The sequence below is a fragment of the Eschrichtius robustus genome, chromosome 3, assembly GCF_028021215.1.
Source record: "Eschrichtius robustus isolate mEscRob2 chromosome 3, mEscRob2.pri, whole genome shotgun sequence".
Taxonomy (NCBI): Eukaryota; Metazoa; Chordata; class Mammalia; order Artiodactyla; family Eschrichtiidae; genus Eschrichtius; species Eschrichtius robustus.
In genome coordinates, this window is record NC_090826.1 from 68339934 (window position 1) to 68353945 (window position 14012).

Here is a 14012-nt window from a genome sequence, read left to right on the forward strand (position 1 = left end):
TAGTGGGAAGCAGCCGCCTAGCACAGGGAGATCAGCTCGGTGCTTTGTGACCACCTAGAGGGGTGGGATAGGGAGGGTGGGAGGGAGACTCAAGAGGGAGAAGATATGGGGATATATGTATATGCATAGCTGATTCACTTTGTTATAAAGCAGAAACTAACACACCATTGTAAAGCAATTATACTCCAATAAAGATGTCAAAGAAAAAAAGTTTTAAAGAACCTGAGTATATTATGGTAAAAACAATTTATTTCATAGTCTTGGTTTCAACCTTTCTATACCAAATTGGCCTTTTATTATATTATTTCCCCCATTAAATCTTTTCAAATATTTTTGTTCTGCTGAACAGATTGTATTTATTAATAATTTTTTATGTATCAAACATAATACAGCTGCTGGTCACCTATGGATAAATAGGAAGTAAGCAAATAGAAGCAAAAACTTGATTTTAAAAAATTGTCCTCAGTTACCTGTTTGAGGATGTGTGAGTCCCATTAAGCGACCTGGGATATCAAAAGTAACTTGACTTACTCCTATTACTTCCAGTGTGATTTCCTTGGACCCTAGAGACCTCAGATTAGGAGTCATTAGCCTTTGTCTTTGATTGTAATTTTGGTGACTGCTTTTAGATGACAATGACGTTAGATGAGGTCTATCCTCCCATAGATGAAACTGCCGTTAGTGATTGTACTATAAACTTAATTCACTAGTATGTATTTTTTTTAGAAGTCATGGGCCAAAAGCTCATTTGTACAGTTAACAACTTTGGAAGGTCCTGCAAGTTTCTTAAAAAAAAAAAAAAAAGAACAAATACTGTTAGGATATAAAAAGTAATGTATGCTCTTCACAGGTATAATAAATCATACTAAATGATGCCTGGAATTTAAATTAGGTAATGTTACTGTTTAATAGCACTTTGAAATTTAAACTATTTAATAGAAATAATATGGTTTTGGAATATTGGTACGGGAACAATGTTAGCAAATCTGTATGTCTACCTTTCTTGATTATTCTTCACTTAACTCCCAATTTTTTCCTCAAAGGTGTTACTAGAGATAATAAAAATTAGAGAAGCTTAGAAATTTTACAATATCTATATATATATATGAAGCTTGTTAAAGTTCATTGTCAAATATCAACCTACTTCATAGTAGAATAAAAAGTTAATAAACAACAAAAACTTAATAATTATGAGTAGAACTGCACTGTAATTTAATAGAAATAAAAATTCTTAAATATTAGTCTATTTTCTAAAGCTATGTAATGCATAGCAGTGTTTTGTTTTGTTATGTTTTTTACTCTTTGCCAGTAAGTATACATTTTGCAATTGCTTACATTTGTGTATGAATGTTTGAGTTTGAACCCTAAGAAATTACAGATATTCAACTTTTTTTTTTAAAGAAATGCTCTTTTAAAAAAAATAAATTTATTTATTTATTTTTGGCTGCATTGGGTCTTTGTTGCTGTGTGCAGGCTTTCTCTAGTTGCAGTGAGCAGGGGCTACTCTTTGTTTCAGAGCACGGGCTCTAGGCCCACGGGCTTCAGTAGTTGTGGCTCAAGGACTCTAGAGCACAGGCTCATCAGTTGTGCCACATGGGCTTAATTGCTCCACGGCGTGTGGGATCTTCCCGGACCAGGCCTCAAACCTGTGTCCCCTGCATCGGCAGGCGGATTCTTAACCACTGCGCCACCAGGAAAGCCCTCAACTTTTTTGACCTATAAAAATAGCAATAAGAAATTACCTGGGGGCTTCCCTGGTGGCGCGGTGGTTGAGAATCTGCCTGCCAATGCAGGGGACACGGGTTCAAGCCCTGGTCTGGGAAGATCCCACATGCCGTGGAGCAACTAGGCCCGTGAGCCACGACTGCGGAGCCTGCGCATCTGGAGCCTGTGCTCCGCAGCAAGAGAGGCCACGATAGTGAGAGGCCCGCGCACCGCGATGAAGAGTGGCCCCTGCTTGCCGCAACTAGAGAAAGCCCTCGCACAGAAATGAAGACCCAACGCAGCCAAAAATAAATAAATAATTAATTAATTAATTTAGAAAGAAAAGAAAGAAATTACCTGATTTTTTGACCTATGAAAATAATCTTATATACGTATATTTATATGAAAGGAAGTTTCATATAATATCAAAGACCCAGAGATTTTCTATTTTACTCTAATTACTCCTTTTCTGATGATATCCCACTACATTTCTTTTATGATTTACATTTGTGGAATAGCTCTACAATTTGAAAAACACTCCTAGGTATTCTTTTTTTTTTTTTGGCCACGCAGTGGGGCATGCAGGATATTCCCCAACCTGGGATCGACCCATGCCCCCAGCAGTGAAAGCTAGGAGTCTTAACCAATGGACCACCAGGGAAGTCCCTAGGTATTCTTGTAATGATATAAAAGTAGTAATTGACAAAAATTAAAACTTAACTGTTGTTTAAATTCACTTTTAAGTTATTGATTGGAAGATTTTAACTCATTTTTTAATTGTTGGAACAGCAATAGATATAGCTTTTTCTTGGTCATGAGACAAATTCTAATGAAAGACCATATTTCCAGTTAATTTATAGACGGTGTTCATTCCTCTCCCTCCCCCAGAACTTAAGGTAATTATAGATAAGAACGTAAATTTGTATTAAATATACCCACATAAGGGCTCATAACTGTGACAATAACATTAAGATTTCCTTCAAATTCTGTTTATACATTATTTTAGCAAACCAATTAGTGACATTTTTAAAAATTAAATTTATGCACCAAAAACTTTATGAAGATCCTAGTAAAGAGATGGTGTTTTAGTAAGAAACAAAAATGTCTTAAATTTCTCATTAGATTTATTGTGTTTGGAATATTTGGAATGGACTTGAGTGAGCTTAATTCTGATGTGTTGTTTTACCCCAATTGAGGGAAGATGATTTTTTAAAAATTATTTATTTATTTATTTATTATTTTATTTATTTATTTATTTTTGGCTGCGTTGGGTCTTCATTGCTGCACGCGGACTTTCCCTAGTTGCGGCGAGCGGGGACTATTCTTCATTGCGGTGCGTGGGCTTCTCATTACAGCGGCTTCTCTTGTTGCAGAGCACGGGCTGTAGGCACGCAGGCTTCAGTAGTTGTGGCTTCCGGGCTCTAGAGCGCAGGCTCGGTAGTTGTGGCGCACGGGCTTAGTTGTTCCGCAGCATGTGGGATCTTCCCGGACAGGGATCGAACCCATGGCCCCTGCACTGGCAGCTGGATTCTTAACCACTGTGCCACCAGGGAAATCCCAGGAAGATAATTTTTCAAAAAAGCACATTTTTATTTAAATTTTAAAAACTTACTTTAAATTTTAAAGTAAATATTTAAACTTTACTTAAAAAATTTCATTCTGTTTGTCAGCATCACAATAATTTCTCTCAGGATTACATATGAGAAAACAAAATACCATTAAAAGTGATTAAATTCTATTGTCACATTATTTTAAAATTTTATGGTTGTCATTAGTGACCACAAAAATAATGTAGGAAAAAGTATGTTTCCCAAGTTGTTATATTCAGTGGTTTTCATTTGTAAGGATTAAGTGTAATCTTGATGGTTTAAGAGACTGTACATAAAATTTCTGTGTAGCCTGTTGGAATTCATAGACCTTCACGTAAGTGTCCTCTTTATTACCACTATTTCAGTATAAGGTGTGCTTCTGGGATAACAATAAATGGGCCACATACATATATCTCTAAGGCAGCAGCCAAGAAATCGTCTATAATAACTGTTCTTATAAAAAAATTGGAAATTATTAGAAAATTAATTTGCATTAGGTGCTGTGTGTATATGCATAATTTACAAATTTAGGGACTTCCTTCGTGGTCCAGTGGGTAAGACTCCATGCTCCTAATGCAGGTGGCCTGGGTTTGATCCCTGATCAGGGAACTAGATCCTGTATCCATGCCACAACTATGAAACCACATGCCTCAACTAAGAAGTCCGCAGGCTGCAACTAAGAAGTCTGCATGCCGCAACGAAGAGCCTGCGTACTGCAACTAAGACCAGGTGCAGCCAAAATAAATAAATAATAAATAAATATATAATAAAACAAAAAGACAAAAAATACCACACACCAAATTCATGAAAATACATTTTCGGAAAAACTAAAGCTTCTTCTTTTTCCTAGGAAAAAAAATCAAAGTACTAGTTGACTAAATTTATTTGGAAGATATTAGCTCTATTAGGTAAATCATAATGCCTAGTGTATGAGTTAGGATTCTCCAGAGAAACAGAACCAATAGGATATATATCTGTATTGGTATATATATATATATATATATATATATATATAAGAGGAGATTTATTGTAGGAATTGGCTCATGCAGTTATGGAGACTGAGAAGTCCCACAATCTGGCATAGGCAAGCTGGAGAATTAGGAAAGCCAGTGGTATAATTCAGTCCAAGTCCAAAAGCCTGAGAAGCAGGGGCCCCTGGAGTAGTCCAGAGTATGAAGGCCCTTGAATGAGGAGCTCCAACGTCCCAGGGTAGGAAAAGATGGATGTGCCAGTCCAAGAAGAGAGAGTGCGATTTGCCCTTCCTTCCCCTTTTAGTTCCCTTGCTGCCCTCAATGATTGGTTAAGATTGGATATGGATAATGCTTGCCCACATTGGTGAGGGCAGATCTCTTTACTCAGTCTATTGAATCAAATGCTAATCTCTTCCAGAAATTCCCTTACAGACGCACCCAGGAATAATGTTTTATCAGCTATCTTGGCATCCCTTAGCCCAGTCAAGTGGACACAAAGTTAACCATCACACATAGTGAACATTTAAGTTATACGTTATTATTGTAAAAAAAGTGTAGCCCATGAGGGATTGGTTCCAGGAGCCCCATGGATACCAAAATCCGGGGATGCTCAGGTCCCTTATATAAAATGGTGTAGTGTTTGCATATAACCTAAGCATATCCTCCGCTATGCTTTAAATCATCTCTAGATTACTTTTAATACCTAATACAATGTAAATGCTATGCAAATAGTTGTAAATACAATGTAAATGCTATGTAAATAGTTGCCAGAGCTTAGCAAATTCAAGTTTTGATCTTTGGAACTTTCTGGAATTTTTTTTTTGAATATTTTCCATTCGTGGGTGTGGAACCTGTGGGTGCAGAAGGCTTACTGTATGCTTCTTTTTCTTAGTTCCCTCTCAGAACACAAAAGGAAATCATAGTTGTTTCATCTATTACATGCACTACATCGTTAAAGAAATAAGCACCTATAATCATGTTTGGCTCAATAATAAATATTAGCTATTATTAATCATGGCATCTTTTCAACTGGAAATGAACTTAGAATTCTAGTTTCAGGCCTTAGTGCCAGGATTTATTCATTCAGTAGTAATTAAACATTTAAGAGCAAACTATATGCTAGGTATTGCATTCATGAGAATTTGAGAGTTTCTAGTTCCTGGTTAAGATAGGATAACAGCAGGAGCTGCAAGCTCCCTCTCTGATAATCAACCCTAAAGAAACTATAGAACTAGGTGGAAATAAGAGGAACCCTATAGAATTTGAACTGTCTTAAACTAGGTTGTCAGGATTGACGAGTGGCAGGCTGGTGAGGCAGCAGTGAAAGGACTAGTTGGAGGAAAGCTTAAGTCTGCACTTATCTTTCTCCTGCATTACCTTGTAATAGATATTACTTGCAGCTTCACTTTTTTTTTTTTTTTTAAATACATTTATTTATTTATTTATTTTTTGGGCTGCGTTGGGTCTTCGTTGCTGTGCGTGGGCTTTCTCTAGTTGCGGCGAGCTGGGGCTACTCTTCGTTGCGGTGTGCGGGCTTCTCATTGCAGTGCCTTCTCTTGTTGCGAGCACAGGCTCTAGGCGCGTGGGCTTCAGTAGTTGCGGCGCTGGGGCTCAGTAGTTGTGGCTCATGGGCTTAGTTGCTCCGCAGCATGTGGGATCTTCCCAGACCCGGCTCAAACCCGCGTCCCCTGCATTGGCAGGCGGATTCTTAACCACTGCGCCACCATGGAAGTCCCAGCTTCACTTCTGAAAATGGATGCAACAGTCCAGGTTGCAGATGTAGAGTATTACCAGGGCAATGCAAAGCCTCGTTGTTGAGGTGGTGATGAAAATGAATGTAGACTGACTGGTAGGCCTTGGATATTTATTCCTCCTCCACCTTTCCTTTAAAATCCTTGGACTGTTGAATTACTTCTCCCAGTGTGCTTCTCACTAAGGACTTAAAGGTAATACTCTGACAAAGAAGTTGCTTAATGGATAAGCAGCAAACCAGAATGATCAATAGTGCTTAGGCAGTGCCTGGAGTTCTGTGCCCTTGGGCTCCTCACATGACTTTAAACTCACCCATTCCCTTTGTTAATTTACATATCAGCTAGAGTACCTGGGGAAATGTGGCCAAAGTAAATAGATACCAGGGCATTTTTCTTTCCATGCAAAGTGGACCATCAAGTGAACAGCCCAAAGTTCTGCATATTGGGGGGATTTCCCTTCACCATGTGTTTCAGGGCCACCCCAAGTGGGATGTCATGCAATAGCTTTCCATTTCTGGCTGGTGCCAGCAATACTGTGCAGATCCAGGCCTGTGTTTCTTCCTCCTTTCTAAGTGGTCTTTACTTGGCCCCAGTGTTGCCATACCATTTCTATTTAATGGAATGCATTATTCTATTATTTCCATTAATAATGGAGTGCATGTTTCAACTGTATGATTTGGTTGACCAAGTAACATTCAATTCATGAGGAGCAGCTCAGCTTGTGTAATCACTTGGTGTCCCTCCATCAGGTGACGAGTCTTTACCGGCACCCGTCAGCAAGTCAGGAGCTGCTTTTCAAAGGGAGAATGGTTGTTGGCATTAGAAAGTATGCCCTTACTGCAAAATCCTAGGGCTTTGCATTCTAATTCTCATATTGGGACTTATCAGAAGTTCCATATAATATCTATATCTGCTACAATACTTCAGATACCCTTCAGCAGAATTTTGAAAAGTGAGCAGGGGGCTGTCAGGCTGCTATGCTGGGAAAATGCTTTCCAGGAGTACAGTGAGCAAAAGGAAGTATAATAGTATTTAAGGAATGGCCAGATAAAATAATGGCAAGGCTAAAATATAGGGTGTGATTTGGGAGAGAGGCCGGGGAATACATGAGGAACTGGTGCTGGATGTATCCTAGACTAAGGTACTTTTATTTTATCCTACAAGCCAGTTATCCCCAAATTTAGGGTACATCAGAGTCACCTGGAGAGCTTGTTAAAACATGGACCATAGGTTTGGGGTGGGACCTGAGAACCTGCACTTATAAAAAGTTTGTGAGTGATGCTTATGGTGCTGGTCTGGGGACCACACTTTGAGAACTACTGCTGTAAGCAATTTTAAACAGGGAAGCAACACAATTAGATTTAAGTTTACAAAGATCACTCACAGAAGTATGGCAAATGTAGGAAAGATACAGCACAAGGCAAATGAGACCAATTGCAAGATGATCAAAATGATTGTGTTAAGAAATTTTGAGGTCTTGAGTTAAAGTTAACAGTAGAAATAGGAAGGAAAGAGAAAATAATTTCACAGATATTTATTAAATGACAGATACCGTGCCTAAATATTTTGCCTTGAATTTTTATGGCAGTCTGTATTTTTTCAAAGCATTTGAGATCCTGGAAGAGAAGAAAGTGCTATAATGGCAGAAGATGAGATAAACTTTCTTTGGGAGAATTTATTTTATTTATGTATTTATGCCTTCATTTATTTAATTGAGGTATAGTTGATTTACAATGTTGTGTTAGTTTCAAGTGTACAGCAAAGTGATTCAGTTATACTTATATATATATATATATTTTTAAGCTTCTCTTCCCTTGTAGGTTATTACAAAATATTGAGTATAGTTCCCTGTGCTAGAATATATTTTATTTAATTTCCAGAAAGAAAATGTTTATTTGTTATAGATTTAGAACCAGATTTCAGCAAAATTGAATCATCTTTTAACAACCATGAAGATGATATGATTTAAATTTTTCTATTTTCTATTTAAATAGGAATAATCCATCTTCAGCTTGTAAATTATACAGAATGATAAAAAGTTAAAGTAGTCCCATAGTTTTATATTGAATCATAGAATTATATTACTTTTTTTTTTTTGGCCGTGCCTCACTGCTAACGGGATTTCAGTTCCCCAACCAGTGGCCCAGTTTCAGGCCCCATCAGTGAAAGCGCCAAATCCTAACCACTAGACCACCAGGGAACTCGCCAGAATTACATTACTTTTGTATTTAAAGGAATCTTAGATGATTCAGTTCAACTCTCAGTTTTGTTTTTTAACATGCAAGTGAGGTAACTGATGTCCAGAGCTGATGAATGACGTGCACACGAGCTAAGTGGCAGTAGAGCTTGGACCAGGTGTCCTTATTGCTGGTCTGGTGTTCTGCATTAATCACATCATTGGTTATCATCAGTTGCTTACAAAATAAAATTCAAACTTCTTCCTAGTATTCAAGATCATTTATCATCTAGTATTGACCTGCTTTTTCAGTTTTATATATTTATTCCAAACTTAGGCACATATATAACATAAGCCATTCACATCTAATGTTTGGCCTGTGCAGAAAGAAATCCCCTCAGTTTTTCTCCTCATGTGGTTCTTATACCATTCTAATCCCATCTTCTGTCAAAATCGAGATCTACCTAAAATGTGAGATATTCCTGACCTCTTTGATCAGAATCAATCTTTCCCTCATTCTGCTTATTTCCTTGTAGAGCTCATTATAATCTGCCTTGTATAATTCACAATTATGTAACTCTTCCTCACTAGATTGGGTCTTCCTGAAAATAGACTTTTCTGTCCCAACATTTAGGTCAGGCCTTATACAAAACAATTTCTCAATACATGTTGGACTGAATTTATGCTGAATAATTTAAATAGATATCTTGTGGAATTTATTTGTTAATATTTTTATTTAAGAAAAATGTCCAAGGAGGCCTATAATGCAACATGTCTTTGAAACACAATAAATTGAAATAATTTAGAAATAGACTATTCTGAATTAAAGAAATATTAAGTACAATGAATCATGAAAACAGATTGCTTGATAATTTTCCAGTTTATTTTATAACTCGCAATACTCATTTGCCAAATAAATGTACTTCAGGATTTGATTTAATGAGCAGATAAACATGTAATAATAAGCATAATTAAACTGTTGAAATTTTCTATTATATTTTAAAATGATTGGATTGCAAGTGTTTTTTCTTAAGATTTCTCTTATAATTTATATTCACTATTTAAACCAACTTTTATTCATCCAAAATGTTTGGAATAAAATAGTCTGATTCATTATTTTGAATAATTAAATATATACCATGTCCAGATAGCCTATTTTCAAAGTTTGAGTACAATGAGATACTCCGTATGAAAGCTTATCAAACATAGAACACATACTTGATTCAGAAAATACTATAGGACATTACATTATGTCATTCATTTTCGTTATGATTATCTATTATGCAATAATAACTAATATTCCTTAATCACTTACTATGTGCTAGGTGTTATGCCACCTGATCTACATGTTATTTCATGTAACCTTCACAGTATCCATAAGAAGTAAATATCTTCAGGGACTTCCCTGGCAGTCCAGTGGTTAAGACTCCGTGCTTCCAATGCAGAGGGAGCGGGTGTGGCAGAACTAAGATCCTGTATGCTGCGAGGCCAAAAAAAAAAAAAAAAAGTAAATATCTTCAAGTATGAAAAATTAGCCCAGAGATTAAAAGATTTGTTCCAAATCATAGTCAATTACTATTAAATAATGTCTTGATGACTTGAATCAGGTCACTTAATCCAATATTCATGCACTTAATCGGTATCCTGAACAGTTTCCCTGATTTATAACAGTTGTGGAAAGTATGGAAAATAATACCATCGCTGTGTAACATTCCCTTATGGCTGATTTTTTCCTTTTTTAAAATATATAAACTCATCATTTCTATTTGTTTACTTGACTCTTGAAAGTAGAAAGCAGGATGCCCACTTAAAAATTCCATTTGGATTTTGAATTTATATGTATGTCATGTAAATCGACATTCTCTGCATTCTGCTTGACAGATAAAAACTTCAGCCCTGTCTCTGCTAAAATTACAGCAAAACCTGAATTATGTTACGTTAAATGACAGAGGTTATGTTATACTGATTAGTTTTCAGATGAAATTCTTAGTTTTAAAACTTTCTGGGTAAGTTCAGTATTCTAATTTTAATTATCAAATGTGGCAAAATATTTCTGGATTACATTTACTAGTATAATTTTTCCAGTAAAACCGAGGAACAAAATGAAAAATATTTGGCCCTGTTTCAGAACCTATTATTTGCATGTATTTGAAATTAAAAATGGAACAGTTGGAGACAATTATCTCATCACCACTAATGACTATCAGGTGCTGACAATCTGTCACCTTTTCTTCCAGCAAATGGAAGCAACCCCAGATTTCATATTTTTGATATGTAATATAATTGCTCCAGTATTTCTACTCTTATGTGAGATATTTTTCCTTAGAGAAATTACATGTTTTTTGTCTTTGCTATATCCTGACCTTCAAATCACTATAATGGTTATCTTCAAAGTTTGCTTAGTTATCAATTTCATCGAGAATATTTGTTTTACTCTAAATACTATTTTGGATTCTATATAAAGGAAATTATTTGCCCAACTCTGAAGAGTCATCAAGGGCTTATATGCCAACTAATTACTATTTTCAGTTCTGAATACAGTTCTCAAATGATTAAAATATGTGACTTTTGAATGAGACTGCTTTCTAAATCCCATGTAGCTTTTTAATATTTGTATTATTATAGAAGGACTTATGTTAAATTAGTTTACTGTTCACATCTATTATTGTTTTTTTACTGTTTTATTTACCATAACCTTAGAGATGCAGAGTAAGTTGGATTCCAAGCCAGAGGGTTTCCTCCAAGTAATGATGGATGAGACAATGCATGTAACATAGTGAACACTATGCCAGACACACAGTATGTGCTCAGCGAACAACTACATATTATTATCTTTATTCTTTCTACTATATCACTTCACCTCCTTTTCCTCTTCCCATTTTCCAGTTCTTTATTTCCAATTATTCCTAAAAGGATTTATCTGAATTTCAGCTAAATAAGGGTTATTTCCTTGCCTATTTGTCATCTTCAGTTGTTCATTGTTGCCATGCAACTATAAAACATGCTATCTTTAGTTCCAGGGAAAACTGCATATGGTTTAATAAATCCTGTGTTTATTTTCTCCCAAGTATTTGCTTACTGGATACATACATAACTGGTGTGGGGGAGGGAAAGGGTGCTGAGTGGGGTGGGCGGTGTGTGTTTCTTCAGAACTACTAATGTTACATGTAATCAGAGGCTATATTTGCTGGGAAAAACAAGTTAGTAAATTTGTCTTATGATTCATTTGATGACTACATGTTTTCTTACAAACAAGGTAATATTATTGCTTTTGACAGGCATATAAAGTTATATTAATTTAATCCTAGAATTTCTTTTTTATGACTCACTCATACTTGATTTTATAGTTGATACTTTTAGGCTGTAGAAACACAAAATGCTACTGAGTGGAAGTACTGCAGATTGATAACTGGGTTGAACTCTATGCCTAGATGTAAAGCAAAGACAATATATATTTTTTTAAAATGATTTATTTATTTATTTATTTTTGGCTGCCTTGGATCTTCATTGCTGTGTGCAGGCTTTCTCTAGTTGTGGCGAGTGGGGGCTACTCTTTGTTGTGGTGCATGGGCTTCTCATTGCGGTGGCTTCTCTTGTTGCAGAGCACAGGCTCTAGGTGCGCGGGCTTCAGTAGTTGTGGCTCGCAGGCTCTAGAGCGCAGGTTCAGTAGTTGTGGCGCATGGGCTTAGTTGCTCCATGGCATGTGGGATCTTCCCGGACCAGGGCTTGAACCCGTATCACCTGCATTGGCAGGCGGATTCTTAACCACTGTGCCACCAGGGAAGCCCCAGACAATATTTTTGATTAATTGTAGTTAATTCATTTGTCTTAGGTAGGAACAAAGATCAGTTTATTTTATCCAATGATATTTATTGATATATATTACATATATAACACTACTTGAGAATCTGGAGAGGGTACCAAAGAGGAATATGAAACATGTTCTCTAACTTCAAGGAACTTGAAGTGGTTGGGTAGACAATTTACCATATGTGAAAAAAGTCAGCATATATGCAAATTCAGAACTCTGTTGCAGAGAAATATTTCTGGTACAATAGATGGGATTAGGTGGGCTGGTATGCCAGCCTCTCTAGACCCAATTTTCATCTTTCCCAATTTTTCCTGGAGACATCTGCAGCCTGGACAATATCAACAGACACTCTCTTCCCTCTGGCATCTTGTTTGGTTCAAGGTTGCATTTGCGCAGGTGACCTGGGGAGGAGAATGAAGTCAGGGTAGGCACATGTGTGAGATGTGGGGCAAGAGTACACATGGAGGCCCAGTTACCATATCTTAACTACTGAAAACTAATTGCTTAAACACAAACTGTCAAATAATATATGTTCTAGCCTCCTATTTTGACCAATATATTTTAATAATGATCTGAAAGGCCAGGTTCAAAATTTGAGGTCTCCAGATCATCAGAGTTACACAGAGGAATGTAGGGACATGGGGAGAAACAGGTCTCTGCCTGAAGCCTACCTCATTCTTTTCCCACCCAGCTCTGCTCTGTGCTCACCCCCTTCCCCCCCTTCTTATTGTGGCAAAGAGCTGCTCCTGGGCCACCCTCCAGGCATACGGTTGTGCACGTCAGGTGCTGACCTGCCTTGACCCTGGGAAAGCCTATGCAATTTTTGGAACCAGACTTGGGGCCACTTGAGCAGGGAAACTCAGGATCCTGTGTATCCAGAGCATGGTCTAGAAGGGAGGGCATGAGTTCTGGGTGACCATGCCCCTTGACCCTGTGGACTCCATATCTTGTAGGATTTTGTGCAGCTGAAGGAGGACTGGAGTAGGTGCTCCCTTTGCTCAGGTCTAAGGGTAATATTAGGTCAGGCTATTCATTTCCCTAGCTGCTTTCCTTCTAGATTGCCTTTGGCTACATGTTTCTTTCAAGCAAATGTCACAGCTCCTCTTAAGGTGATTCTCTCTACAGAATTTCCTAATTCCTCATTTCTTTGGACTTGGGAATAGCAAGGGCCTTGGGGTACTATACTCTATGTCATGAGTATACCCTGACCGCTACCTGTCCTTCCTTTTATTAAACCATCACCGTATATTCTTAATTTGAGTGTACCATCTATTTCCTTCTGTTACTATGGCTGATACAGCTGGTCCCTCAAGTGAGATTTTCTTTTCTTCCAGTTTTATTGAGATATAATCGACATATAGCACCCTTAAGTGAGATTTTACAGTAAAGGTGAACTTGATGTAGGCCTTAAGGGAAACTTTCACTCTCTAGGCAAAGAAAAATAGGATTTAGAAATTAAAGGGAATTGAAAGGCTATAGAGGGCTTCCCTGGTGGCACAGTGGTTAAGAATCTGCCTGCCAATGCAGGGGACATGGGTTTGAGCCCTGGTCCGGGAAGATCCCACATGCTGTGGAGCAACTAAGCCCGTGCGCCACAACTACTGAAGCCGCGTGCCTAGTGCCCGTGCTCCGCAACAAGAGAAGCCACCGCAATGAGAAGCCTGCGCACCGCAACGAAGAGTAGCCCCCACTTGCCACAACTAGAGAAAGCCTACGTGCAGCAACGAAAACCCAACACAGCCAAAACTAAATGGTAATAAAAAAAAGAAATTTAAAAAAAAAGAAAGAAGGGCTATAGAATTCAAACTTCTCACCCTATGCCAATATTTTGCCCTGTTTATTTGATACAGCTTAAAGGGATTCTTATCTTTGAAGTTTTTGTTAATTTCACACCCTATTGTGTTCCCTTGTACTAATCCCTCTTACATCACATGTAGATATTGATAATGTATCTGCCATATACCCTAAGATGACTCACTTCTCTTCTTACTTTTCTTTAATCAAATTTCA